We start from the raw sequence: 27,999 nt of genomic DNA on the forward strand, positions 1-27,999 counted from the left end.
TTGTGCTGCCCAAGAGTCGCGACACAGGTGCTCTGCCACCAAGCTGAAGAGCTCACAGAGAGGCAGACCGGTTCTTCATCCACAGAACATAGGCACGGCTCTCATCTCCAGCCTCCATTGTGACCGCCTGGATTGCAGCTCACAGAGTAGAAGTTCCCTCCACAGCTGGACGGCTGCAGGCTCGTAGCAGTGTACTGCAAGATGGCAGAGGGCTTCATGAGCCTTCTCCATATTCCCAAGGCACTCCCGCAACTAGTTGCGCTTGCCTTCCATCGCTTTCCGTGATGCAGATTGAGTGGCCACACTCTGACAATGGTTGGAGGAAAGGCGAGGATTTATAACGGTTGATGGCGTGATGGCACCATACTCGCGACGGAAAATACTCCCATTCTCTGAGACTGTCGGCGTCCTTGGAAGGCCTAATGTTTATTTGTGAGCTTCGCAACGTTGTTTTAAGAACGCAGCCTGAAAGACGTTCTTGTGGCGTCCCTAGAGGTAGTTACAACACATAACTCCGTTTAAAGAATAGTGTTGTATCTGATGCGTACTGCTGTGGAGGTTCTGAATCAGCGGTAGACACTCTCTCTCTCCCGCAGTCTGTAGCAATGAGTTCCCTCCTTGTCTGTAGTTCGTCACTTCTGAGTGCTGACATTGGTCACACTATTGTTGCATATTCGACGAACGTTCTCCACTTAGCGTCGTCCCAGTTGGTTTCAACGAAATGCTGCTGTGCAACAACGCTACGGGAATGTTTACTCGCCATGCAGCTGTGTTCAGGGAAGCGTAGTCGTAGCACGATGGCATGAAATTTCATAACGACTTGGACAACATTTCCGCTTGCTGTGATGAACGCAGCTCTCCTTAATTGTGTATAAATGTAATTTAGTTCCTGAAACAAAGAGAACGAATAGCATAGCGTCTCTGATTCCTAGGTTAGTGCTGAACCTGTCCACTACGTCGTGTCTTGTAAGTATGTAGATGCAAATTAAGTGGAACGATCAATCAGTATTTGAGATGACGAATAGAATGCTCGTTGGAAGTGTTCTGGGATAGTGCAGTGACTCTGTAAAGGAAATCCAATAGAAGACGATAATTGGAGCTATTGCAGAACATTATTCAAAAATGATTCAAATGGCTCTGAGCACTATGGAACTCAACATCTGAGGTCATTAGTCCCCTAGAACTTAGAACTACTTAAACCAAACTAACCTAAGGACATCACACACATCCATGCCTGGGGCAGGATTCGAACCTGCGACCGTAGCGGTCCCGCGGTTCCAGACTGTAGCGCCTAGAACCGCACGGCCACTCCGGCCGGCACATTATTCCAGAGTTCTGAATCTTTATGTAGGCGGAATGACGACAGACATCGAAGAAATACGGTATAATTACAGATGGATTGTATAAGAGAAAGGCTAGAGGTTAAACAGGAATTCTCGGAAGAGACACGACGTATTTCTCGAGTAATCCTGTTCTATAAATGTGGCAAACCTGTATTCGCAAATGACTGTGCGATCATTATGCTGGTATATCTCGCTTAGGCATCAAGAGCTAGAAATAAGAGAAATAAAGACGCTTACAGAGACATACAGACTGACATTTTGCTCGACGAATACGTAAATGGAATGGAAAAGAGAAGTCGTAATGTCGGTACGATGTGCCCACTGCTGAGACTGTACAATGGGCTACAGAATATTTACGTAGTATCAGTTCGTAGTGGTCATAGGCGAAACTCAACAACAGTACCCTTTGAATGTGAGAAGTTTCCTTTCGTTCATTGCGATGCCGCTACTCACAGAATTTACGGCAGTGGAGTTGTGTCCCACTTGTCGACATTTGCAAACGCCTCGGCGGATGAAGCTTTTCCGCAGGCAGGAGAACAGAGAGCAGGTCTTGGGAGGGGGCGCTGCCGCCGCCGCGCCTCCCCCTCCTGTCGCCACCTCGCAGCTGTTCTCAGGCGTGCTCTTCTGTCCCCATCTAATGCAGTGGGGTCCGCCCGCTCTGGCTTTCTGCCAAGAAGTTTCGTGCCCAGGGCGCTGTCATCAAACTTAACGACAATGCGACCCGTCAATTTGGCGACAAATGCAGGGTGGAGCAAACAATAGCGGCGCAGAGGACGAGTTCCGGAGTGCAAAGAAACACGGCAGAGACAAGGAAATATAGGACTAACCCGACCATAGCAGATGTTGAAAGTGACCACTATTCATCTCTTGGCATTTTTGGGCCCTGGGCAGCTAGTTGATGAAGGCAGATCGAAGATGGGCTGCTTGAATTGCTGTAGCCTTATCCTAAATGTTCTGCAGCAGTTCTTGAAGACTATGGGCGTTGTTGCGACACACCTCAAACTTGAGGTCTAAGGTGACCTGGGTGGCCAACGACGGCCGCGACCAAACTGACATCTGCTATCTCTGTCAGGCAGAAAGATTGTGCAGTTGTGCTCGAAGGACTGGCCGGCTATATGGGCAGTTGCTCCACCCTGTTGGAAGTGACTGTAGGTCTTTTCCTCCTCGGTTAATGCTGCCACAGATGTCTATAAAATGTTGGCAATTTAACATGAACATGTCGAGGTCAGCACCAGACGAAAGAAGATATAATCAAAAACGCAGCGTGCAGACACTGCACACCAAACCCCAATTTCTGATCATTGAGTGGTGTTTCATGGAAGTTCAGTGATTTCCGTGCTGCACATAACCTGTGTTTCTGTTAGGTGACGTAACCACTCTGGCGAAACCAGGCTTCATCACACATAAAGAAAAGATCCGTGTTCAAGCCATTCATTGTTACCTCAGTGAAAAGCCACTAACAACATTGGAGCACTGAGGAGCATCTGGTGGTTACAATCCATGAACACCACTCGGCAGGGATTGATGTGCTGTTGCAGGTGGAGTATTCGTCCGAATGATTGACGTTTTTGTGTCGTCTCGTTGTCACTGTAGGCAAGTACCATGGGAAGCAAGGAGAGGATGTTGTTGGTGGCCGGTATCCTCTGTCTACAATACAAATTGCACACATGTAATAGCAGGTTTCTTCATTCATAAGAACAAGATGTTACTTAAGATAGACCACGTGTTGTGGTGCAAGCTCTTCCGTAGTCTATCTTAGCCTCACTGTCGGTGAAGTACAAGTCCCATTGTGTACACTACTCTGGTCGCCAGGTACTGACTGAGCTGGAGGCTAACTGCGACTGCGACGCCCATTGGGCTGCGATTGATGACTCGACTCGTCGACTCACTGGATGAGTGACTGACTGGGCCCTCTGTTCTGCAGTGGCGTTGTAAATACTGTCGGTCGAAAGTGCGTTGGACACTCTTTCCTTGAGAGTTAGTCTTTGGCCTCTCTCCTGATAGGTATGTTTCTTCTGCCTACTATCGATCTCGTCCCAACCTCTTTCCTGACTAGCGTGCCGGCACTTTCCTTCCGCCCTCTCCCCGCCCACATCCCGCACTGTTGTCGTGTGGTGAGGCTGCATATGGGCGATGGGGATGCAGGCAGGATGCTGGATGTAAAAATGAGCTGGGAGCCGTAGCTGTGGAGGACCAGTGTACTCATGACCGTACCTCACCATCTGGGTTGCGGCAACACGAACATCCTCTGGAAAACTGCTGCCAAGGCACATGTTCAGGCTGAATGTGCGTTCTAGGGCAATGAAGGCGATAGCGATGGAGACAGCGATGGCGGATCCAAGTGTGTCAGGTCAGTCAGGGGGACGACAGGGGCGGGGATGCATGCATCGTCCATCCGCTCCTGCTGGGGTGCCCTGGTGGCACCAGCAGGCGGCTGCAAAGGCCACGCGGTACCATGAGGCTGCGATCTAAATACTGACAGTCGAGTGGGCGCTGGTGGCACGCTTCTTGCGAGTTTGTCTTTGGCCTCTCCCCTGATAGGCGCGTTGCTTGCGCCTACTATCGATCTTCTCGAAACCTCTTTGCCGCCTGGTATGCTGGCGACAGCTTATGCCAGAACAGACATGATATGCTCGTCCCTCCCAAAGAGGCTTAGGGTTGATTTAGCAGAATATATTCTAGTGAACTACAGACACATTTTCTGGTGAATGGGCGTGTTTCGGAATGTTTTTTAACTTGCTCAAAACAGATCCCGTCTGATGCCGTTTACGGACGAAGCGTTGCTTGGCACTCTTCGCTGTCCTCTTGACACCGATAAATTTCACAGAAACAACGGACCAGACTTTTTCCACGACTTTGTTGTACATAACTTTGCACAACGAACACCCACTGCTCCACTGCATCATTGGCCCTTTGCACTGCTCCACTTACACTGGCACAGCCCACACTGTGATCTGAACTGGTGAGAACGATGTGTCGTGCAACTACTTGGTGTGCCTGTGATGGAGTGTGCTTGTGTGCAACACGTCCAACTGTATCCACTGATCTGGGCTACTTTTATTTGCCTCACCCTATATTTATTTATTTTTCACCAAAAAACGAATCCATACACTTGCGTTGTTTAAACTGTATATTTTATCAAATCATACATATTTTATTCTACGTCTTAGCTGCATACCTTTAGAACATAATTATTCTTTAAGGCACAAAACGCGGAATGTTCTCAATCAAACGTAAATGTAAAGGGTTGCCTGAAAAGGAATATATTGTTATGTAAATTTTTACGGTACGTCCCTGGAAGCAAACAGTGTCAAAAGGAAAGTTAATAATTCACAGTTAAAAATCGAGGAATGTAAATTTTTAATTAACTAGTTCCCACTGACAATTTTGTGTTTAATTATTTTTTGTCCAAATGTAATGATTTGAAATTAGATTAGGTCAGTAGACGGTGAGAGCAGTAGATGGCTCTTTTGCTGTTTGGCAGTATAATAACTGACGATGGCCGAAGTAGCCAGGATATAAAACGTAGGCAGAAAATGTCAAGAAAAGCGTTTCTGTAGAAGAGATATTTGTTAACATACAAAAGATTTAACTGTTTGGAAATCTTTTCTGAAAGTACTTGTATGGAGTGTAGCCATGTACAGTAGTGAAACATGGGCGATAAAAAGTTTAAGCAGGGTGATAACAGAACACTAAGGACTCTCATGGATATCATGGACTGCCTATCACAGTATTAAAGTAGTGTGCTGCACATGTTAGCCCTGAATTTAGGCATATTTGTAATTTTTCTTCAGGAATGGTCAGTTTCCTGAACGATTAAGGTACTCAGTAGTAAAGCCCCTTTTATAAAAAGGGCGAAAGGGATAATGTGGACAAATTTAGACCTATTTCTATGCCATTAGTGTTTGCTGAAGCTATTGGAAAGGCTGCGTATTTAAGGATAACTGATCATTTTATATCACATAAATTGACATCAAATGTACAGTTCAGCTTTATAAGTCGTTTAACAACTGAAAATGCTATATTCTCCTTTCTCTGTGAGGTTTCGAAAGCCAGGCACAAGGTGATGGGGCAAGCGACTGCTGTTGACAAGCGGTTCGCAGGCCATTTTCTGCCTTTCCCATTCTTTTCTATTCTTTTCTTTTTCGTTCATTCGGATTATTTAGTCGAGTGTAACAACGAACTGAAACTAATCTCCGCGACCGTGGCAGCTATATGAGTCTTTTCACTTACTATCCAGCATTAAGTAATTTCATTCACATACATTTTGTAGTCGCTTCAGTTGTACGTGAAGCGTGCCTAGGGTTGTCAATTTTCTTGTACACAAATAACATATCTTGCATCAAGGAGCGAGGAATAAGAAGTATATTTCTACAAATGAAGTAGTTATATGAAGATGGTATCTGTTCTTTCGGAAACAAGAGACACCATCGGTGACCCTGCAGCTAGCTGGAATGAAATTACAATGAAATGAATACCCCTAGCTGCATACAGTCAACGGGGACAGTTGAAAATGTGTGCCCCGACGGGGCCCTCTTGCTTACATGGCAGACTCGCTATCCATCTGAGCCACCGAGGACAGAGAGAATAGTACGACTGCAGGGACTTACATCTGGCACGCCTCCTGAGAGACCCTCATTCCGAACTTATTGTCCCGCACTACATTCATAGCGCTCCTGCGCATTATACTCAGTACTCGCGGCTTTTTTCCGATTCCCGTAGCAGTTCGGGCACTGTTTTGCATCCACACAGGGACAAATGGCCGGTGAGCCTTATATATACACTCCTGGAAATTGAAATAAGAACACCGTGAATTCATTGTCCCAGGAAGGGGAAACTTTATTGACACATTCCTGGGGTCAGATACATCACATGATCACACTGACAGAACCACAGGCACATAGACACAGGCAACAGAGCATGCACAATGTCGGCACTAGTACAGTGTATATCCACCTTTCGCAGCAATGCAGGCTGCTATTCTCCCATGGAGGCGATCGTAGAGATGCTGGATGTAGTCCTGTGGAACGGCTTGCCATGCCATTTCCACCTGGCGCCTCAGTTGGACCAGCGTTCGTGCTGGACGTGCAGACCGCGTGGGACGACGCTTCATCCAGTCCCAAACATGCTCAATGGGGGACAGATCCGGAGATCTTGCTGGCCAGGGTAGTTGACTTACACCTTCTAGAGCACGTTGGGTGGCACGGGATACATGCGGACGTGCATTGTCCTGTTGGAACAGCAAGTTCCCTTGCCGGTCTAGGAATGGTAGAACGATGGGTTCGATGACGGTTTGGATGTACCGTGCACTATTCAGTGTCCCCTCGACGATCACCAGTGGTGTACGGCCAGTGTAGGAGATCGCTCCCCACACCATGATGCCGGGTGTTGGCCCTGTGTGCCTCGGTCGTATGCAGTCCTGATTGTGGCGCTCACCTGCACGGCGCCAAACACGCATACGACCATCATTGGCACCAAGGCAGAAGTGACTCTCATCGCTGAAGACGACACGTCTCCATTCGTCCCTCCATTCACGCCTGTCGCGACACCACTGGAGGCGGGCTGCACGATGTTGGGGCGTGAGCGGAAGACGGCCTAACGGTGTGCGGGACCGTAGCCCAGCTTCATGGAGACGGTTGCGAATGGTCCTCGCCGATACCCCAGGAGCAACAGTGTCCCTAATTTGCTGGGAAGTGGCGGTGCGGTCCCCTACGGCACTGCGTAGGATCCTACGGTCTTGGCGTGCATCCGTGCGTCGCTGCGGTCCGGTCCCAGGTCGACGGGCACGTGCACCTTCCGCCGACCACTGGCGACAACATCGATGTACTGTGGAGACCTCACGCCCCACGTGTTGAGCAATTCGGCGGTACGTCCACCCGGCCTCCCGCATGCCCACTATACGCCCTCGCTCAAAGTCCGTCAACTGCACATACGGTTCACGTCCACGCTGTCGCGGCATGCTACCAGTGTTAAAGACTGCGATGGAGCTCCGTATGCCACGGCAAACTGGTTGACACTGACGGCGGCGGTGCACAAATGCTGCGCAGCTAGCGCCATTCGACGGCCAACACCGCGGTTCCTGGTGTGTCCGCTGTGCCGTGCGTGTGATCATTGCTTGTACAGCCCTCTCGCAGTGTCCGGAGCAAGTATGGTGGGTCTGACACACCGGTGTCAATGTGTTCTTTTTTCCATTTCCAGGAGTGTATATATGACTATGGTATCTGTTCTTTCTGACATGTCCGAAAATTAGAAGCAAGGATGACGAGTGCTGGCAGGAAGGTGTAGGCGTCGTTCTGCTTTCCATGATGCCTTGTTTCGTGTAAGGCTAAGAAATTGTTTTCACTTTACTTGCCCAGTTGTCCGCACTGGACACCGTAACGGCGGCCCGTTGGTCTCTGTCCACGAAGTAATCGATAGCACTACTGCAGCTGTGAATACAAAAGAAAACACTGTTGTGAAGATCGGCTAAAAAACTTCCAAGGAAACGAAGAAAGGTGCAAAAACATCGAAGCTTGAAACTCTAGCGGAAAAAGTTTTATGGATAAGGAGATAACCAGTACAGGTTCATTTGCTGAAGATTCAGTACACTGTCATCTTTATAATTATTAAGACAGCTTGCATAAGCTTGGATTTGATTATTGATATTTGCGTGGCTGTTACCTGTAATGGACTGTAAGGACATAGCTGCGTGGCGAAATGAAGTGACGTGGTTTCATGACACGCTAGTCAGTTCTGGTCACTTTATTAAGCAGCGCTGGACGGATGACAACTAACGGTGTAGCGGCAGTGACTTATCGGCAAGAGGATCAGACTTATTCTTCCGCACGCAGGTACCTCATAAGGTCTCATGTTTATTAACTCAAAGAAAACGCCAGATTATCATTAAGAAATGAATCGTGTTACGATTAAGATGTGGCTCCAAGACCGGAAAAACGTTGGCAACTGTTGCTGATAACGCCTCTTACCATTCATTTCTTGTTGGCAAGGCACCTACCACGTCCAGAAGGTGACTGGCATAGAAAGAGGGAGGTCATGGGGATTGTAAACAATATGGAAACACAATGAAACATATTACCATGGCTACTAGGGCGTAGGAAACACCGAAGGCATCCAAAACAGCTTCCAGGCCTCTCGGAATGGATGAGTACAGGTACTGAGTAGTTTTTAGACGAGTCTTATACCGTTATTCCTGCAAAATAGTGGCAACTACAAGTAACGGTGGTGGAGGTGGACAGCGACCAGGCGCCGTTCTCCGTAGAGGGTCAATAACCATCGAGGCATGGTAGCTGTGGTGGGCAGGGATATGCGACAATTTATCTTCGTGCTCACGAATTCCGTCTTGGACGGTGCGAACTGTGTGAATAGGGATCCCATCATCTTGGAAAACAACATCGCCATTGGAGAACAAAAAATTGTTCAAATGTGTGTGAAATCTTATGGGACTTAACTGCTAAGTTCATCAGTCCCTAAGCTTACACACTAGTTAACCTAAATTATCCTAAGGACAAACACACACACACATGCCCGAAGGAGGTCTCGAACCTCCGATGGGACCAGCCGCACAGTCCACGACTGCAGCGCCTGAGACCGCTCGGCTAATCCCGCGCGGCGGAGAACGAACTTTGTACCATGGGACGGTTCTGATTACACAGGAGGGTCACATAATCGTAGATAGTAATATGACCTTGCAGCATAACCATGAGGCCCATGCAATACTGATATAAGGTGGCCCCATCATCACCGATCCCATGCCATGTTTCACTCTTAGGATGGAAACCCGGTGAGAAGTTGGAAACTGTATTAAACGAGGATCATCCGACCAAATCGCTTTCTTCCACAACTCTACGTTCCAGATTTTATGACTTGGGCACCACGTCTTACTTCCATGGGCACTACTGATCAGTGGTTTTGATCTTCAGCAGTTTGAGTTTTGCAGCTGTCGCACTCTTATTTTTCGTCACAAACCTCCTCAATGACAGTCGGTCGCGATCACGCAAGGGACGCTTTCGTCCGCGTCGTGACTGAGTGGATGGCGTTTTTATGCTTTCCTTGCATGCGTATACGTACCTTTAATCAGTGCCTCTTGAAATATCAACCACTTCGCATCGCTTCGTTACGGAAGCATCCACCATACGAACACGACGCAATGCATTCAACTGCAGAACATTATTCGGACCACGACGGACGTTTCCAACGAATTGAGGACATTGAACAAGCTCCGTTAGTGGTCAGATACGACGGTGTAACATGTAGGCTTGGCTGACGGCTGCCTTTATGTCGAAGCGCGCAGTTCGCGCGATGTCCCCCCCCCCCTTCCTACACCCCACCCCGCCCCCCCCACCCCCATAGATCGGACCAACCCCTGCTGTACTGTGTTTCTCCACCAACGAAATTTATCTTGCAAAAACGTTTGGTTATACAATTAGTGGACTACACAGCATTTCATCTCAATGAAGTTGATATGACCCCAAATTAAGGGCAATATTGAAAAGAATAATCATAAATTTATCCTGACTCTAGACGAAGTTGTCACAACAGGAGCTATAACAATGAATGGAAGAATTCGACGATGATACAAAAGCATCAGGGGAACTGAATGGTGGAATGAACATGATTTGATAAATTCAGTATGTTACTTCAAGCTTGTGTGGTAGCGATGCAAGTCATGTCACGAGAGTTTTTCCACTGTCACAGCAGAAATGATTCGTAGACGTATTCAGCAGAATGTTTGTAGTGTGTTACACAACAAACTTATATCTTTGACATTTTAATAAGAATGAAAAATTCAGGAACTAATTTCAAATGAAGTTCATCTCAATAATTCATTCTATAAAACGCAAAAGGAATATAAAGATTTAATAGAACTGTTTGTATCAATACAGCTCACTGAAGTATAGCGCCGAAAAAAAAAGAAAAAAAATCCGCTGGAATTTTTGTCTCACACTTTCTGAATATAGGGTTGCGGCAGAGTATCATCGTGGCTGTACGCCAAAAAGTGTCTTCTCATGAAACCTATTAGTGGCTGGTGCAACATGGTTATCTCAAACCGCTTACAAGTACATCCCCTCCATTTGTTGATACGGAGAATAATAATTTCGATATTATTTCATTTAATGTCCAAGACATATTTTACATGCCGGTAAAATTAAAAATAGCTGTAATAATGTTAAACTACAACGTGTATGGATTTCATAGCAAATCGTAGTAATAACGCATGCGAGATTTCCGCTAACAATATATTGATGTTCGGTAGCACAGTTAGCCGGTTTTCTGTAACCGGCTTGCTGTAACCCTCGAGACCTCACATTGACGATGAGACACAAAGATTGCTTCGCCATTGCATACTACAAGCTCTCTGCCAGCGTTTCTCCAGCTACTGTTAAGAGGTGGCATGTCTTTACGATGCACAAAGTGACTTGCCCCTCTCATATTTTTACCAAGGAAATTTGCATGCACTGACAGTGCGAGGTGCCAGGACTAGGGTGTATTTAACACTAGATTCTTCTAGAATCTTCACATGGAAATGATGCTCTAAGCCCCCCATTTTCTAACTTATACATTTGCTGTTGCACATGGATTAAGAAGAAACGGGAACTGACTGTAATCGACCCTGCAAATGGAGTAGAAAACAGTTTGGTACCTGCAATAATTTAATTTGATAAAGAAAAGTTTCATTAACGTGGTGAGAAATGAAAGGGTTGCTCTACTGGTCTACAGAATGAAAGTTCTGTCCAAAATTACAATTTCATTTATTATCACTAAAATCAAAATGTAAACAAAACACATGTAACATTTACAATACATCTAATTGGATACATAAATAAATAAATTGTCCGTAAACTAGCTTGTGACATGTATGACGAAGTGATAAGGGGAGCCAATTCATTGCAACTAAGATCTTATGAGAAACACCCAGCCAACCCAACATTAATTGCTGCTACAGTAGTGATAACTCAGACAATGAACACCCAAGGCAGAACCACGTTAGAAAAGACGGGAACAGACGTGCTCTGCTGAGCTCTGACTATCACATAGCAAAATTCCCTAATCCGCCGGTGCTGAGGACTTATGTGACCAGGCTGTCTTCTTAACTGCAAGGACACGATCTGGAGTACTAGAGGCGATGGCTGGTTGCTTCGACGTCCCATCATGATGATGATGATGCGAGTATAGCCCGAAACAAATTATCTTGGTCTGGTTGTTCCAGACTGAAGACGTCCTAGCAATAAAAATGCGCCTCTGAGGGAGACGTAGAAGGCTTGTCACACAATCACTGACGGTACAGTGATTGATCTGAACAGTAACTCTGATACAGTCAACTTTAGCCAAAATTGCTCAGGACGGACACCATTGACTGCTTGTATGCAGAACACTCAACTACCAACTGTACTCGGAAGTCAAAGCTTCAGCAACTTCATCAGACAATTACAATAAAATAAAAGTATATTAGACAGCCAACGCAAGGCAGGCTGTCCAGAACAGCAAGACCTTAGTTTTGTAACCTACTCCGACCGAAAGGCGAGAGCGGACTCCACCAAGAGCACCCGTACAAGCCAAACAGAGAACATTACCGCCCCCACGACAGTAACCGTGGTTAATCGAGCCAAACAGCAACTCGAAAATCGGCGGAATATTCTACTCTATTGCCGAAGTACTACTACTCCACGAATGGAGATACTTGGTGTCAATTTCTGCGCCGATTTTGCTATGTCACAGAGCTATCCCCTGAGCAAGCCAATCACAGTTATGATTTTGCAGGAAACGCGGGAATTTGCCCGCCAAGACTGCCTGGGAACACATTCCCACGCCTCGCTCGTAGCCCGCCAGAAAGCATTTTCACAATCTGCGAAGTAATAGAATCTCTAACCCCGGCCACTCCTTCAGCCCGCGCGGGCGTGATGCCCCCGCTCTTATGACAATGTCGGCATCTGGACAGCATCGACTCGACTCCCTCACACCCATCGGCATAACCCTTTCAACATCAGCAGAAGCCGCCTGTCACCAGACAACCCGGATGACAAGAGATGCTGTGTGGGAAGTCCACGTGTGAAGCAATAGCAACTTTTCACCGCATGCAATTAGAGAGGAAAATACACATATCTTCTGAGTTCTCAATACTAGCCTTGTCATAACCATACTCGAATATGAGAGGGGCAAGTCACTTTGTGCATCGTAAAGGCATGCCACCTCTTAACAGTAGCTGGAGAAACGCTGGCAGAAAGCTTGTAGTATGCAATGGCGAAGCAATCTTTGTGTCTCATCGTCAATGTGAGGTCTCGAGGCTTACAGCAAGCCGGTTACAGAATACCGGCTAACTGTGGTACCAGGGTCTTATAAACGATGCAGTGCTTCCGGTTTACTGTAATACTCGAGACCTAATAGTGAAAGGAGACAAAAAATTGCTTTGCCCTTGCACTCCACGGGCACTCTGGCAACAACTCTGCAGCTACGGTCACCGCATGGAGCTCTATAGGTTGTCCAGTGGCTGTACATGGTGCACTGATGCCACTTCACGATAACCGTCGTGACCACACATTGGCGATGAGCCACAGAAGTTGCTTTGCCATTGCATACTACAGGCTGCCTGCCGACGTCTCTCCAAGAATCTACCTCTGCCCTCCGGATTTGGCTCACCATTGCTATTGTATACGCATTGAGGACATCGTTGGAGTCATTATGCTGGTGTATATCTATGATACGTTGGTGGCATTCAGCTACAGTCACTGCATATAATATGTCCTCGCTGCCCAGTAGCTTGTAACTGATTCAACGCTGCCAGTTTACTGTAACTCTCGCACTCTTACATTCAAGATGGATATAGAAATTCCTTCGCCAATGCAAACTACAGGCTCTCTGCCGAATCCTGTTCAAGACACTAATGCTTCCCTCAGGATTTGCCTCACCACTATATGGGTGCTGCACTATGCCATAAGCCTTGAGGACATTGTTGGGGACATGCTGCTGCTGTACATCAATGATATTGGGACTGGCATTCTGCTACAGTCAGCCCATGGAACCTGTTCTGGGTCTCCAGGAGCTTGTAACCTATGCAGTGCTGCTGGTTTACTGTAACCCTCGCACCCACATAATGACAATGGGATACAGATATTACTTCGCCATTCCATACTATAGGCCCTCTGCTGATGTCTCTCCAAGGCACTAATGCTCCATTCAGGAACTGCCTCGCTATTACATGGGGGCTGCACTATTGCATATTGTTCGAGGACAATTTCTGAGACATTCTGCTAGTGTACAATGATACTGGCGCTGGTTGGTCTGAACAATTCTATAACGATGATTTGAAAAGAGTAAAATGTTAACAGTTAATTTATATAAGTACCAAACAGCTTAGTCATTTTATATCTTAATCATGACTCAGGGAAGTGGGGCAGCCTTTTTCTCAGCTCTGAACAAGTTAACTAGATGACATTAGTATACCGACAGTCTAGATGAGTTGTCCTGCAGTTTTATCTCAGACTTCTTGTCTTCAAGAAAATAAATTTATTCATAGTTTATATTCTTTTCGACTTCCAACATACACATCATATTCATCATTGCTGTCCTTTACAATAAATATTTATTCATATCACAGATACCATCATAAGCCATACAGCACTCCTGAATACGCTCAACACCTAGCGCGTTTCAATTAAGAAAGTATCAGACTGTGCAGAGGCCAAGCCTGTGCCACAGGAAGATCAAAGATTGTTTAACGATAACATTACTTGCTCTCCCTCTTCCTGACGTGCGTATCAACAACTTACAGAAATCAAAATGTCATGTCCACCTTTTATGGGGTATTAGTCAAGTATGTAGCAGTCCCAGGTTAAGAATCAGTTAGTCACTGCAGAGATGAGCGCAGTATGTCACTCAAATATGGGGTCGGAGTGTGTAAAATGTCCCCTAAGAGTTACGAATGTATAGCGAATTACAACACTAACATACTGAAGAAGTACTGTATTCCTGTTTAAGGTACGCCATACATGAAATTTAATTCCAAATTAAAAGATTACGTTTCAGATAGATGTGCACAGACTAGGAGAAAGCCTCACACGGAAGTCGGTGGCTCATCTCAGCCATGCGCTAGCAGTCACATCTCAGCCATGTGCTAGCAGTCACATCTCAGCCATGCGCTAGCAGTCACATCTCAGCCATGCGCTAGCAGTCAAATCTCAGCCATGCGCTAGCAGTCACATCTCAGCCATGCGCTAGCAGTCACATCTCAGCCATGCGCTAGCAGTCACATCGCGAACGCCTCGTCTGCAGACCCCTGCTTACTCGCAGTTTAGCCCGCAGTGTGTTCCAAAAGCCCGTTTGCGATAATGCCATTATTCAGGGGATCGTATATCGGGTTCTACTGATCACAGAGGTATTAAGGAATTAAGTGCTCTGGGCAGCCCCTCCGCGTAGCGACCATTTAAAAACCTATCGGAAAAAAGGGCACACAGTAGCTATCCTGCAATACCGGTCGAAATTTAAACATTACGCACTTCCTCCAGCCCACGAAAATTGAGCAAACCACTTGATTCTTAAGCACTAAGCCTTGGGGGAACCTTACACGGCTTATAAAAAAGCACCTTATGCTCATTGGTTGCTGAGAATGTCCCGAAATATCATGTGTTTGGTTACGAAAAGCACCAGTTGTGGGCATTGAAACTTCTACAAATCTTGTCCATGGCATAACGCTGAAATTTCACGATATGTTCTTAGGATGATACTTCTCGGCGAACTTCTAAATTTTTTTCATATAATCATCCGTTACAGAGATCCAAAGGTTGAAATTAACCATAATTATGTAAGTAACACAAGCACGTAATATCCGGTCTGAGGTGTAAATGTTTTAGCTGATGTAGTGAACAACGGGCAAGATGCCTTAAAAGAACTTAAAAGTCACAGATAGAAACTATATAAAACTAGAAAAACTAAAAATTCAGTAAAATATACCTAATAGCATTTTTTCTCTTTTCAATGAATTGTGATCGATGAGAGAAGTATTCAGAAAAGTGTAAAGCAATCTATTTCTTGTTCAGCTTTTATTATGCATATTTATTTCCAGTTTATATATGTGAAAGGACCTACATGTACTTAAATAAACTGTCAAACCGTTACTGACCTACAGAATTCGTTTTACATGTAAGGTGGCAGAATAAATGAAGGTCAGATTCGCACCTTACATTAGAGCTTTACACATCGCAACGAGAAGGTGAATATGACACCTAACGTAATTCGGCGGTTATGAGCAAATTTACCTACTAGTATGTAATGCAAAAAGGGACTACAGTCAATTGAAAATAATTAACACACCATTCCTATATAATGTATGTCTTTGAGTGGAAGGTAGAACAAGCAGCGTGAGTCGTTTTAGGGACAAGGGCAGAAGTGAAGGCGTGCCGCAGGTGTTACCACAGAAACCACTTAAAGGGGTGGCAGGCGGAAAGTAAGTGACCCTGACCAGGTGATTCAGGCAGGAGAAACGCATGTAGTGACACATCTGCAGAGGGACAGAGGCAAAGCTTTAGAAAGCTGTGTTTCAGAATTCCAAAGGTATACAAACAAAAACCAGTGATGCATTTTGATCATGTGCCCAGCAAGTGCCACACAGGTGGAGGTCAATGTACGCCTTTAGACGTCCAGAATGGGCATAAAATATACAATTGACGGAAACGCAATAGGAAGGAGAAAAATACTGAAGTTTCAACACAGTTTAATAGAACAGACAATGCGATTGGTAGAGAGTTTCCACAACATAACAGGAATTTTTAACAGTTGTTCTCAATCATAGAACAAGTAACCACATTACGAATGGTGACCCTGCCAGGATGGCAAGTGGTCTGCATGGATGACAATTAAATCATATTAACTTATCTATATCATTGCCTTTCAAAAATCATCTCTATTGATCTGTTTTATTGCTTTTGAAGTTTTGTTGATATCTTTTCTCAGTTGTACTTATCCCTTCCTCCTTTTTTCTCGATAGCAAACTTTTATTCAACTATCTTACCTCATCATACTCTTCCATATAGAAATCTTTTCTGGGATAACCTGATATCCTACTACTTTACCTCCTTCTATGAAATAACACGTTTCTTGTTTAGCTTAATATCTCAATTCTCTTTCATAATTATTACCTCCTAATGACTTCTTATACGTATTTCCCTCATAGTTCTGTTTCAATATCAGATTGTGGTACCTTCCACATATCCTATATGCTTCAAACGCTCCCCAAAATATCTCCTCAATTATTTGTTCACCGCCTTCGATGGAACAAATTAAAATGCCTGTCTCCTTTTCTCCTAATTATTTATTTCCAACCTGCTTCTTAACTTACTTTCTTCTACAAAAATCAACTTGATCCTCCTTTACACTACGTCTTTAAGAGAGAATCTTCTACTATTTCACTAAACTATTCACATACTGATCTCTAATTTTCTCCTTACATTCAACTCTCCCAGAATACACTCTCCCCAGAATTCATTTCGTTTGCAGAAGAGTTACTTTAGTTGTTACTTTCCTGTCTTTTCGTCATAATTATTCTTTTACCTTCTTCTGAAATATATCTTATTGAATTAAAAGTACAAGTTAAGAGTTTTATCTGTGTGAATTTTGCTCTCTTTCCTACTCTTTGATTTCAGGACATTCAATACAACTAAATTTTTGAGTGGACTCTTTTTTTCTTTTGTCTAACCTTTGTATACAGAAAAGAATTTATTTTCAACGCTGTAACCATCCTATTTCTTGGTGCTAATTTACAAAATTTCGATGTTTTACTTTAGTTACTGGCGGGACTTCACTTCTAAAATACGCTATTTCTTTTACTATTTGGTCCTCATCAGTCTTTTTACTGCCGTCTATATTCGCCGTTTCTGATTCCTGTTCATCATCGTCGGTCGATTCCCAGTCTATTGAATCCCAGCATGCTGGTGTCTGTATTCGATCTCCCCTTAAACCCACTTCAAAATCTTGCTAATCAAACCTAAGTCTATTTACATTTTTGTTTATACATTTAACTTCATTGTTCGATCGAATTATTTGTGATTGGTCTTCGTGCCATTCATCTCGTCAATTTTGTCTTTTACCTACGTTTGGTGGCCTCACCTCGACTTCCTCTACCGGTTAATATTGCATGTTTTGTCCCGCTAAAGCTTGGTTTCCCCAACTTTAGTGCGTTCGAGCTGGACTTTGCTGCTGAAAACATCTAAACCTTCCGCCTTCGCTTGCACATGGATTGTATCTCGGATCATAGTTACCACCGTAGTTTCTAGGATCGAGTCCCCATTGTAATTCCACAGCCTACCAAAACCATAATTGTTATTTACCCTCCGTGTGTTACCAACACCATAGTTATTACAGTTATCCCATGGGCAATTACCACTCCTTCCAAAACCATTACCTTTTCCTACGTTATTATTACCATTGGAATTATTATTAAAACCTGGTCAGTTGCTGTTATTCCCCCTACCATTGTTTACTCTGATTGTACATTGCTTTCTTGCGTCATCTTCACTGAATATGAATTCAAGTGCTCTTAACATTCCTCTAAATGCTTGTATATTATCTCCTGCTCTACCGACCAGTGACTGCTGATAACGCGACGGTAACTTCATAGTGCACATCCGTATCAGTTCCCCATCACTGTATGGATTGTCTAAACATTGATTTTTCTTTGTCATATCTTCGAAAAATCTAACGGGTTTCTTTTCTCCGGAATTTTCGAACAACTCTTTCTGTAACAACTCATACTTTATTCTGTTTTGTGTTTCTGTGGACCAGTATCACTCCGAGAATGCACATTTTAATTGTTCATATGAATGACAGTTCGCCGTTACTCTTTGCACGGTTTCCGTTACTGCGCCGTCCACATGCCCACAAATGAAGTCAAGTTTATGGCTTAGTGGCCAATGCTCTGGTAAACCGATCTGAAATTGATTTATAAACATGCGTGGATGTAAGCCGTTCCCGCTTTCTTTGTAATGTTGAAATTTTCTGACTGTCAAAAAGTGATCATTGCCCAATTTTTCTCTTCCACCATACAGATTTTGTGTTTTCACAATATTACCCGTTCCTTTTAAATGTGTCATGTTTTCTTGTACTCGTCCTACAACATTTGGGCCGTGAGCTGACGAATTTATGTCCCATTTAGTATCACATCTAAGCAGTGGTGTGCAGTTGTCTACACCGTACCGTTCCTCGTGTATCGGACTGAAAGATTCATTTACATTTCCCATTAATGGTTCCGTGTTTTGCCTTTCTACTACAAAGCGGTCTGTAACCTGTTATGCTGTAATTGGAAATTGTGGAGTTGGTACCCGTGTCGTCACAATTTGCTTATCTCCTGCGTGACCCGCGTACTTTCAGACGGTCGGCTGCCGCTCTGCGTACGTGAACCCTGAGACAAAAGAACAATCAAAGATGTGGGCACATTCAAATTCGCCTACCAAACCAAGAAAAGCCTCGCAAGATTTTTCTGCCAGAAAACTGATGGCAACGGTGTTTTGGGATGCCAAACGGGTGTTGTTGGTTGAATTCATGGAACGTGGTACGACCATTAATCAAGACGTGTACTGTGAAACAATAAAAAAGTTACGACGGGCTATACAGAACAAACGCCGTGGTATGCTGACTTCCGGTATCGTTTTTTTGCACGATAACGCCCGTCCTCACTCTGCTCGCAGAACAACGGCCCTTCTTAAATCCTTCAAGTGGGACGTTATCAACCATCCACCTTACAGCCCAGACCTGGCGCCAAGTGATTATCACCTCTTCATGCATTTGAAGAAATGGCTCGGGTCACAGCGGTTTGATGACGACGAAGAGCTCAAAGATGCGGTCACAGGCTGGCTCCAGGCACAAGCGGGTGATTTTTATGCAGAAGGAATTTCAAAGCTTGTGAAGAGATACGATAAGTGCCTCAATCGCTATGGAGACTATGTAGAAAAATAGTGCAAAGATGTAGTTGTAAGATGTATATATTAAAATATTTTTATTTAACTTGGTGTATTTTTTTAAATCAACCGGAGGTTACTTACTGAACGGCCCTCGTATATTAAATATTAACTCTCAGAAAGTATATTAAGCCTAAACACAACAATATAAAAGTTTAATTTGAAGTTTATTTTCACAATTGTTCCTACATATATGTTATGATGTTGGTCTGTACTACGAAAATCGTCCGATTCTGGTTCAAAGTTCGGTACTGTTTAGGATGACAATCAAGTCTACAGTGGATGGTTAGTTAAGTGACAAGTCGAGCAAAATATTACCCAAGGCCCCTCGAGTTTACAGTGGACGCAAGCTGGTAAACCAACAAAGTTTATGCCTCTGCACACAGCATTTACCTTAAGCTGCGACGAGATACCGTCTGCTAGGTCGCTCTCTTCAGCTGTAATTCCTACAAAACTAATCAGACCTGAACTTTCCAGCAGAAACTTTCCCATTGTTTCCCATTATGCAAGAAAACAGGTACTCAGCACTAATCTTAGTCTGTCGCGATATACACGCGCATGGTTGGATCAGCGTGCATATTATAGTGCCCTCTCAGTTCTCGAAAAAACAATTAACTAGTTGGTTGGCTCGTTTCTCCACCGTTGGAACTAAACATTGCTACAGCTAATTTCTAGCTGGATTTCAGACACTATAAACGCAGTGTTCACGCAAATCTCTGCATCTTACAGAGTGTTAAGTTCTCCATTCTGCACTTGATGCAGTTCAGAGAAGTGTCCCCCAGAAATTTCTCTCTTGTCTTACTCACGCCTGAACTGCCTCCCCAACCTGAATTCATTTCCTTCACGTCACGTCCGTTTTCCACCAATAGGAGTGTTCCTCTTATTTTGTGGAAACTCTCTCTACCAATCGCAATGTGCTTTGTATTAAACTGCATTGAAACGTCAGTATTTTTCTCCTTCCTAGTGCGTTTCCACCGATCAAACGTTTTGTGCCTGTTTTAGACGCCAAAAGTACATTGACCTTCATGTGTGTTGCACTCGCTGGGCACGTGATCGAAATGCATCACTGGTTTTGTTCGTATCCCTCTGGAATTCCGAAACGAAGCTTACTAAAGCTTTTTCTCTGTCCCTCTACAAATGTACCACTTCATGTGTTTCCCTCGCCTGAATCATATGGTTGGGGTCGCTGACTTTCCTCCTGCCACCCCTTTTAGTGGTTTCTGTGGTAACCCCTGCTGCACACCTTCACTTCTGCCCTTGTCCCTTTGGCTTTCGAACTAAATCACCTCAAACTGCTTGTTTCACCTTCCGCTCAAATATATGTATTATATAGGAATGGTGTGTCAATTACCATTGATTGCCTGTCATGCCTTTTTGCATTACACACTGATAGGTAAATTTGCTCATAACCGCAAAATTACGTTAGGTGTCATTTTCACCTTCTTTTTGTGATGTATAAAGCTCTCATGTAAGGTGCGAATCTAACCTTCATTTATTCTGCCACCTTACATATCCTCCTCCTCCTGCCTTCAATTTTGTGCTGGATCAATCGGTGGTTGAGTAACTGAAGTCAGTGCAAAATTGGTTCCAACTGCTGACTGTAGTAATTGACATTTTTACTGACCAATTTCCAATTTTAGTATTTTGTATAATTTAAACAGTGGTTCGATCAAGTCTCTTTCTTTTATATCAGACTTGATTTTCGGATCTTTTGTACAATTCTATAGAAAGACGTTGAAAGCAAGGGGAAACTACAGCCGTAATTTTTTCCAAGGGCATGCAGCTTTACTGTATGGTTAATGATGATGGCGACCTCTTGGGTAAAACATTTCGAAGGTAAAATAGTTCCCCATTCAGATCTCCGGGCGGGGACTACTCAAGAGTACGTCGTTATCAAGAGAAAGAAAACTGGCGTTATACGGATCGGAGCATGGAATATCAGATTCCTTAATCGGGCAGGTAGGTTAGAAAATTTAAAAAGGGAAATGGATAGGTTACGGTTAGATATAGTGGCAATTAGTGAAGTTCGGTGGCAGGAGGAACAAGACTTCTGGTCAGGCGAATACAGGGTTATAAATACAAAGTAAAATAGGGGTAATGCAGGAGTAGGTTTAATAATGAATAAAAAAATAGGAATGCGGGTAAGCTACTACAAACAGCATAGTGAACGCATTATTGTGGCCAAGATAGACACGAAGCCACACCTACTACAGTAGTACAAGTTTAAATGCCAACTAGCTCTGCAGATGATGAAGAAATTGAAGAAATGTATGAAGAGATAAAAGAAATTATTCAGATAGTGAAGGGAGACGAAAATTTAATAGTCATGGGTGACTAGAATTCGGTAATGGGAAAAGGGAGAGAAGGAAACATAGTAGATGAATATGGATTGGCGGTAAGAAATGAAAGAGGAAGCTAACTGGTAGAATTTTGCACAGACCACAACTTAATCATAGCTAACACTTGGTTCAAGAATCATAAAAGAAGGTTGTATATATGGAAGATGCCTGGAGATACTGACAGATTTCAGATAGATTATATAATGGTAAGAAAGAGATTTAGGAACCAGATTTTAAATTGTAAGACATTTCCAGGGGCAGACGACAATCTATTGGTTATGAACTGTAGATTTAAACTGAAGAAACTGCAAAAAGGTGGGAATTTAAGGAGATGGGACCTGGATAAACTGAAAGAACCAGAGGCTGCACAGAGTTTCAGGGAATGGGGGAAACAAATACAGTAGAAGAAGAATGGGTAGCTTTGAGGAATGAAATAGTGAAGGCAGCAGAGGATCAAGTAGGTAAAAAGACGAGGGCTAGTAGAATTCCTTGGGTAACGGAAGAAATATTGAATTTAATTGATGAAAGGAGAAAATATAAAAATGCAGTAAATGAAGCAGGCAAACAGGAATACAAACGTCTCAAAAATAAGATCGACAGGAAGTGCAAAGCGACTAAGCAGGTTTGGCTACTGGACAAATGTAATTATGTAGAGACTTATCTCACTAGGGGTAAGATAGATACTGCCTACAGGAAAATTAAAGAGACCTTTGGAGAAAAGAGAACCACTTGTATGAATATCAAGTGCTCAGATGGAGACCCAGTTCTAAGCAAAGTAGGGAAAGCATAAAGGTGGAAGGAGTATATAGAGGGTCTATACAGGGCCGATGTTCTTGAGGACAATATTATGGAAATGGAAGAGGATGCAGATGAAGACGAAATGGGAGATACGATACTGCGTGAAGAGTTTGACAGAGCACTGAAAGACCTAAGTCGAAACAAGGCCCCGGGAATAGACAACATTCCATTATACCTTGGGAGAGCCAGGCCTCACAAGACTCTACCACCTAGTGAGCAAGATGTATGAGACACGCGAAATACCCTCAGACTTCAAGAAGAATATAATAATTCCAATCCCAAAGAAAGCAGGTGTTGACAGATGTGAAAATTACCGAACTATCAGTTTGGACAAGAAGAGAATAGAAGCTTTCGAAATGTGGAGCTACAGAAGAATGATGAAAATTAGATGGGTAGATCACATAACTAATGAGGACGTACTGAATAGGATTGGGAGAAGAGGAGTTTGTGGCACAACTTGACTAGAAGAAGGGATCGGTTGGTAGGACATGTTCTGAGGCATCAAGGGATCACCAATTTAGTAAAAAAATGGTTCAAATGACTCTGAGCACTATGGGACTTAACATCTATGGTCATCAGTCCCCTAGAACTTAGAAGTACTTAAACCTAACTAACCTAAGGACAGCACACAACACCCAGCCATCACGAGGCAGAGAAAATCCCTGACCCCGCCGGGAATCGAACCCGGGAACCCGGGCGTGGGAAGCGAGAACGCTACCGCACGACCACGAGATGCGGGCCCCAATTTAGTACTGGAGGGCAGCGTGGAGGGTAAAAATCGTAGAGGGAGACCAAGGGATGAATACACTAAGCAGATTCAGAAGGATGTAGTTTGCAGTAGGTACTGGGCGATGAAGAAGCTTGCACAGGATAGAGTAGCGTGGAGAGCTGCATCAAACCAGTCTCAGGTCTGAAGACCACAACAACAACAACATCAGTTTAGTAAGTCACAGCTGCAAAATACTAACGCGAATTCTTTACAGACGAATGGAAAAACTGGTAGAAGCCGACCTCGGGGAATATCAGTTTGGATTCCGTAGAAATGTTGCAACACGCGAGGAAATACTGACCCTACGACTTATCTTAGAAGAAAGATTAAGGAAAGGCAAACCTACATTTCTAGCATTTGTAGACTTAGAGAAAGCTTTTGGCAATGTTGACTGGAATACTCTATTTCAAATTCTGAAGGTGACAGGGGTAAAATACAGGGAGCGAAAGGCTATTTACAATTTGTACAGAAACCAGATGGCAGTTATAAGAGTCGTGGGGCATGAAAGGGAAGCTGTGGTTGAGAAGGGAGTGAGACAGCGTTGTAGCCTCTCCCCGATGTTATTAAATCTGTATATTGAGCAAGCAGTGAAAGAAACAAAAGAAAAATTCGGAGTAGGTACTAAAATCCATGGAGAAGAAATAAAAACGTCGAGGTTCGCCGATGACAGACAGCAAAGGACTTGGAAGAGCTGTTGAACGGAATGGACAGTGTCTTGAAAGGAGGATATAAGATGAACATCAACAAAAGCAAAACGAGGATAATGGAATGTAGTCGATTTAAGTCGGGTGATGCTGAGGGAATTAGATTAGGAAATGAGACACTTAAAGTAGTAAAGGAGTTTTGCTATTTGGGGAGCAAAATAACTGATGATGGTCGAAGTAGACAGAATATAAAATGTAGACTGGCAATGGAAAGGAAAGCGTTTTTTGAAGAAGAGAAATTTGTTAACATCGAGTATTGATTTAAGTGTCAGGAAGTAGTTTGTGAAAGTATTTGTATGGAGTGTAGCCATGTATGGAAGTGAAACATGGACGATAAATAGTTTGGACAAGAAGAGAATAGAAGCTTTCGAAATGTGGTGCTACAGAAGAATGCTGAAGATTAGATGGGTAGGTCACATTACTAATGAGGAGGTATTGAACAGATTTGGGGAGAAGAGGGGTTTGTGGCACGACTTGACTAGAAGAAGGGATTGGTTGGTAGGACATATTCTGAGGCATCAAGGGATCACCAATTTAGTACTGGAGGGCAGCGTGGAAGGTAAAAATCGTAGAGGGAGACCAAGAGATGAATACACTAAGCAGGTTCAGAAGGATGTAGGCTGCAGTAGGTACTGGGAGATGAAGAAGCTTGCACAGGATAGAGTAGGATGGAGAGCTGCATCAAACCAGTCTCAGGACAGAAGACGACAACAACATCAACAATTATAAATCACGACATACAGCGATAAGCCAAAATATTATGACCACTGCCCACCGCGATATTGGATGCCACCTGATGGCGTTGGAGGCACGTGACGTTGTAACAAATGTATGTAAGCGGAGCAAACGCAAACGGGCGATCACCCCATACAAGACATGAGATGCATATCGGAAATTCCATTGAGATAAGCGACTTTCACAAAGGTTCGATTATTGTTACACAGAGCCCGTGAACGAGTTGTTCACATAGTACTGTCGTGAGCATCTAGAAAGAGGCAGAAGGACAGGAAAGTTCCACTAGAGTCTAAATGGTTAGACGTCCACGACGCTTCACGGGACGTGGGTTTCGCAGTCTTGTCTACGCTGCAAAGTAGGATAGATGGTGATCTGTGATATCTCTGCCGAAAGAGTACAATGCTTGTGCACGCACGAATGTTTCGGAGCAAATCGTCCATCGTAAATTATCCAACATTGAGCTCTGCAGCAGAACACACCTACGTGCTCACGTGGCGATCCAACGACATCGTCAGTTACAGTTTCAGGTGGCACGAGTCCATCGGGATTGTACCGTCGATCAGTGGAAACGCGTCTGCTCTTCGGCTGAATCGCATTTTTGCTACACTAGATAAATGGTCGTCCGGCATGAATGGCGGCTCGAAACGTGCAGCGCGCCACGGACGCAGGCTGGTGGAGGCAGAACTACGATACGGAAGACATTCTCCTGCGCTTGCGTGGGAGCTGCAGAAGTAAACGAAGACTCGCCGACAGCTGCGAACCTGCTGCATCTCTGCCTGAAGTCTTCCCCGGCAATTACACTTTTTCAGCAGTATGGTTGTCCGTGTCTCGGAGCCGGGACCGTCCTACCGTGGTTTGAACAGCATTATAGTGAACTCGCGTTGATTCCTCGGCGATAAAATTCGCTTGATGTAAATCGTATGGAACCCGTCTGGGTCGCTATCGGGCGCCATCGCCGCGTACACAAAATCAGCGGCTCGTTATTTTCGTGAATTACATGACCTGAGCGTAGACATCCAATGCCACATGCTTTCACAAACCTACCAACAAACTGTCGGATCCGTTATACGCTTAATCATTCATGTGTTTCGTTATAAAGACGGACAAACAAGCTATTAAGCAGGCGCTCGTAATGTTTTGGCTCATCAGTGTAGACTTTATAGAAGTATGCACATTACAGTGGTGAGTGCAATGCCTGTAACTAACTTGTGCAGCCCTCACCTTTCGATCTTACAGTCTCTTCTGAGTAGTATTTGTAGCAAATTAGTGCTGTCTGTCTGGCCTGACATGTTCCTGAAAACTCTGCATATTTTGATTCACTAGTGCTCACGGACTCAGACTGAAACATTTGCGAGTAGTCTGCCTCTGTGGTAACGTTGAGCACGTGAAGCAGTTCGTCCAGGTCTCACTCTCCCTCTTAATTCAACTTGAGAGGTGGCCATTGTCTTCGGCAATGGCAACTCAAACTTATATTTCTAATAACGTACCAATATTTAATGCAACTGATCGTCGTGTTCTTCTGAGAACACGAGTTTGATCATAATAATGTCATTTTTGATCGTAATAATATCATTTAATTTACTTAGCACAGACTTATTGTTGGTGTCTGCAAACCAACACCAAGTTATAAAAGAATGACCAGAGGAATCGAACTGTTTTTATTGATAGAATAAGTTAAGAATGCCCACTGTTTCCTATGTTTCCTTATCCTATTGAGTTCACAGCAGGAGGAAGAAAGAAATGAATGTATGAAAATAATTGCAGGAAGAACATTTAGAGACAGAATAAGGATCGAACGACATTTAGCGATTGTGGGTGTACGATAGGGAACAACTAGTCGATAGGTAGCGATTATGGAAGCTCTGAAACTTCAACCTTTGGCTGTAGCGAGGTGTAGGAAGGTTGGATAGTCTGCAAAACTTACGTTTCAGTCTTTGAGAAGCAAAGCGCGGGACCTTTCCCATTATGTAGAAGGGAGGTTTGACCGATAACTTTAAACCGGGGAATTTCTGAGCTGATGACTGGTTGGGAGCCGCCCCAACCATGAGCGGTCAGGCGAGCGGAACGGTAGCGTCCGTCCGAGTTGTGGTACTGCTGTTGAAGACTTGGACGAGAGAGGACGCTTTTCGGAGATGGGTCGAGCCATGCTCGATTTAAGTGTGGGAAATGTGCTGTATTTATGATTAATGGTTTCTCATTAGGTGAACAAACTTCTTTTGCAGCTAGATGTAAAGTAAAATTAATATTTTGGGGAACGAAATTTACTTAGGTAGGTAATGTACAGTAGTAGGTGATGTAAAATTGTTGCTTTCCTTTGTGATAGTAATTTGCAACTGTGCGGTTTTATAACAATTTCGCCGTGAATAATTTAATCTAATTTGTTTGAGCAAGCAAGTTCATTAGGAAAAATGAAATATTTAAGTGCATGTGGCAATGTATTTAGTTTCACAGCTAGCACTCACAACGTGTGGCTGATGAAGAACTTTATAACTAGAGGTTGCACGAGTGCTAGGGACTTACAGCATGTAAGTAGGAAGTGTGCTATTACATGAAATATGCGTGTGAAATTAATTACTGTTATAAATTTTCAATTTTCTTACATATCCGCAATCTTGAAAGATTTAGTAACGTGAATCCTTTGTTAAGGACACGTGGTATCTCGTGTGAAAGCGTGTGTGGAATTTTAGCAAACCAAGTGAAGATAATACTTGCTTATTCATGTTTACTGGATTGTTGAGTCACGTGGGGAGATTTTCAGAATAATTAAAATTGCAAAGCGGGGAAAGAGATTAGTAAACTGATAAGGTAGTCATGAATTTTGACGGCGACAAAGAAAGTAGTTCATCTTCAGTGTGTGTATTTTGCATGTGTAATTTTGGAAGGGTTTTCATATTTCAGTGGGTGAATTTGTGTTGGGAGTAGGCAGCAGTACAATAGTGGTTATTAAATTGAATGATCAAATAGGCGCGGAATTTATAATAATTTTGGTTTTCGGTTGGATAATTTTGAGTAGAGGTAGTTACTGTATGGTGAATATTGGAACTGCCAACGGCTCGATCCTTACGTTTCTCCTGTGCATGTGTTGGTGCAGTAATTGTGCGTGCATGTTGACTAATGGATACAGTTGTGGAATATCCTTTTCTCCCGATCGAAAAGTAGGCACTTGTGGTACCATTCTGTAGGAGACAATAGACTTAGTAAAAAGTCAAATGCGTTAACGATAAAGAAAGATGCAAAGTCAGATCCGTTAAATTATACATTATGATTAAGAAAGTCAGATGCTTTTAATTTACATTGTGGAATCTGATGGAAATTTCATGCTATGTAAAGATCAGACGCGGTGAGATTTGTGTAAAGGATTGAATTTTT

This window comes from Schistocerca nitens, chromosome 6 (genome assembly GCF_023898315.1).
Source record: "Schistocerca nitens isolate TAMUIC-IGC-003100 chromosome 6, iqSchNite1.1, whole genome shotgun sequence".
NCBI lineage: Eukaryota > Metazoa > Arthropoda > Insecta > Orthoptera > Acrididae > Schistocerca > Schistocerca nitens.